Below are 3,942 nucleotides of genomic sequence, written 5' to 3' on the forward strand. Positions count from 1 at the left end.
GCCCTTGCCCACAAATTTTTTTAGATGGTCAGCTCGGCAGCAGGCACTCGCCCACAAAATTTATTAGATGGTCAGCTTGGCAGCAGGCCCTTGCCCACAAATTTTTTTAGATGGTCAGCTCGGCAGCAGGCACTCGCCCACAAAATTTATTAGATGGTCAGCTCGGCAGCAGGCACTCGCACACCAATTTTATTAGATGGTCAGCTTGGCAGCAGGCATTCGCCCACAAATTTTTTTAGATGGTCAGCTCAGCAGCAGGCCCTTGCTCCTAATGTTTTTGAGGATCACCAGCAGGCCATAAATCATAATTTTTCAATGGTGTGTATGATGTTTTGGAGTGCCGGTTCCTAGTAATTTTTGGCAGCCCTTTCCCTTAGTTCAAAGGCTTTATGAGTGTAGGAGTCCCACTACCTGAACAATTGTACCACAATGTGAATGAGACCCTCCTTTATGAGATATACAGGTTGTATACAGTGCCTCTTCCTTGTAATTTTTGGCAGCACTTGCACTTTATATACAAGTACATACAGGTGAAACTCGAAAAATTAGAATATCGTGCAAAGTTCATTTATTTCAGTAATGCAACTTAAAAGGTGAAACTAATATATGAGATAGACTCATTACATGCAAAGTGAGATATTTCAAGCTTTTATTTGTTATAATTTGGATGATTATGGCTTACAGCTTATGAAAACCCCAAAGTCACAATCTCAGGTACCCTTTGCTCATGGGGTATGGATTAATTAGCTGACTAGAGTGTGACACTTTGAGCCTAAAATATTGAACTTAGCACAATATTCTAAATTTAAGTTGCATTAATGCAACTCCTTTTAAGTTGCATTACTGAAATAAATGAACTTTTGCACGATTTTTATAATTTTTCAAGTTTTATCTATATACAGGAAAAAATGCTTCCTAACAATTTTCCTCTAAAATCGATTTTATCTTCGGTTTGGTGCATATTATTGTCAGTCTGTAAAAGTGGCGTACTACTCGGACAACATCGTTCCCAGCAGCGACCTGGGAGTCCAAGATGCATCCAGACATTCTCCCCCATGCTGTTCCCGAACCATTTCAGTGGTGTTTCCATCAATTTTTTACCTTTTCCTATGAACCAGACACCCTCCCCTCTTCAGAGCATCCATTGACTTCCATTGTGCCCGGGTGCTCGGTAGATTACCTGAGCATCCCTAGGTGTTTTACTCGAGCACCCGAGCACTTTGGTGCTCGACCAACACTAAAACTGATGCATTCTGAGCAGATCCTTTTCCATTTAGAATGCATTAGGGCAAAACTGATCAGTTTTGGACCGCTTGTGAGAGCCCATGACGGATCTCACAAATGGAAAGCCAAAACACGAGTGTGAAAGTAGCCACAGTCTGAACACAGTTTAAAGTCAGAACAGGCTGAGTATCTTGTATTCTAGATAGCAATTCCAAGGTCGAGGCAGGTGGCAAGGAGCAGACACGATAGGTACTGTCACGAGTTGGAGGTCCCAGGAGAGACCTCCGCGTCGTCAAGCAATAAACAAACGGAACTCAGGTACAGACACACAAGAGTTTATTGTACAAACAGAATCCAAGGAGGGAAACACAGGGAAATAGAGAGCTCTACAGGTCCTTCTAAAAAAATTAGCATATTGTGATAAAGTTCATTATTTTCTGTAATGTTCTGATAAACATTAGACTTTCATATATTTTAGATTTATTACACACAACTGAAGTAGTTCAAGCCTTTTATTGTTTTAATATTGATGATTTTGGCATACAGCTCATGAAAACCCAAAATTCCTATCTCAAAAAATTAGCATATTTCATCCGACCAATAAAAGAAAAGTGTTTTTAATACAAAAAAAGTCAACCTTCAAATAATTATGTTCAGTTATGCACTCAATACTTGGTCGGGAATCCTTTTGCAGAAATGACTGCTTCAATGCGGCGTGGCATGGAGGCAATCAGCCTGTGTCACTGCTGAGGTGTTATGGAGGCCCAGGATGCTTCGATAGCGGCCTTAAGCTCATCCAGAGTGTTGGGTCTTGCGTCTCTCAACTTTCTCTTCCCAATATCCCACAGATTCTCTATGGGGTTCAGGTCAGGAGAGTTGGCAGGCCAATTGAGCACAGTAATACCATGGTCAGTAAACCATTTACCAGTGGTTTTGGCACTGTGAGCAGGTGCCAGGTCGTGCTGAAAAATGAAATCTTTTCAGCAGATGGAAGCATGAAGTGCTCCAAAATCTCCTGATAGCTAGCTGCATTGACCCTGCCCTTGATAAAACACAGTGGACCAACACCAGCAGCTGACATGACACCCCAGACCATCACTGACTGTGGGTACTTGACACTGGACTTCAGGCATTTTGGCATTTCCCTCTCCCCAGTCTTCCTCCAGACTCTGGCACCTTGATTTCCGAATGACATGCAAAATTTGCTTTCATCCGAAAAAAGTACTTTGGACCACTGAGCAACAGTCCAGTGCTGCTTCTCTGTAGCCCAGGTCAGGCGCTTCTGCCGCTGTTTCTGGTTCAAAAGTGGCTTGACCTGGGGAATGCGGCACCTGTAGCCCATTTCCTGCACACGCCTGTACACGGTGGCTCTGGATGTTTCTACTCCAGACTCAGTCCACTGCTTCCGCAGGTCCCCCAAGGTCTGGAATCGGTCTTTCTCCACAATCTTCCTCAGGGTCCGGTCACCTCTTCTCGTTGTGCAGCGTTTTCTGCCACACTTTTTCCTTCCCACAGACTTCCCACTGAGGTGCCTTGATATAGCACTCTGGGAACAGCCTATTCGTTCAGAAATTTCTTTCTGTGTCTTACCCTCTTGCTTGAGGGTGTCAATGATGGCCTTCTGGACAGCGGTCAGGTCGGCAGTCTTACCCATGATTGCAGTTTTGAGTAATGAACCAGGCTGGGAGTTTTTAAAAGCCTCAGGAATCTTTTGCAGGTGTTTAGAGTTAATTAGTTGATTCAGATGATTAGGTTAATAGCTCGTTTAGAGAACCTTTTCATGATATGCAAAATTTTTTGGGATAGGAATTTTGGGTTTTCATGAGCTGTATGCCAAAATCATCAATATTAAAACAATAAAAGGCTTGAACTACTTCAGTTGTGTGTAATGAATCTAAAATATCTGAAAGTCTAATGTTTATCAGTACATTACAGAAAATAATGAACGTTATCACAATATGCAAATTTTTTTAGAAGAACGTGTATGTACCGTCTGCACAGTGGGAGGAAAACCCCCACTGCGCCACTGTCTAGTAATACTCCAGAGGGGCGTGACTAAGCAACTCCTGGTATTCACTAGGGCCCCAGATGGTAGGGTTAGGCTTTGCCGCAGGGAGTTGCCAGGGTCCACTCTGGAGCATGAACTAGACAGTGACAACAGGCGCAAACGGACAACAGGTACCAGAAGGTACCGACGGTACATAGGCAAACATAACAAACAGGCAAATACAAGCAGTCAACTAAAAACACAAGCAGAAGTTCATAGCAAGGAAACAGGAGTGACAATGAGCAGAGAAGGACTAGCTCCACCAGTAGTAAACTGCATTGCCTTGCCCATGGCACTCTGCTGCAAAGAAAGGTGCAGCAAGGGCTTGCTGAACAGAGACATGAATACACACAAGGTAACTAAAACATAACTGGCAGAACAGATAACAAAACACAGGAAAGAGGACGGGAATGAACAAGTAGGAAACCCACAGAGCACAGACAGACAGACACGGATCCCATGGGTCAGCAGCATGGGAGAGTGAGTACAAACTAGGAGCAGGACAAGACAACACACACCAGGAGAGCTGACCCAGAACTGAGGAAACCTCAGCCTTAGGTTCCATGGGTGCAGCAGAGAGGCCACACCCATGGAGCAGACAGAGGATTAACTCCTAATAGGCACACAGGGGAGTTAACCCATAAAAAAACACAAACACACAGGAATGGAGC

The sequence above is a fragment of the Bufo gargarizans genome, chromosome 5, assembly GCF_014858855.1.
Source record: "Bufo gargarizans isolate SCDJY-AF-19 chromosome 5, ASM1485885v1, whole genome shotgun sequence".
NCBI classification, from domain to species: domain Eukaryota; kingdom Metazoa; phylum Chordata; class Amphibia; order Anura; family Bufonidae; genus Bufo; species Bufo gargarizans.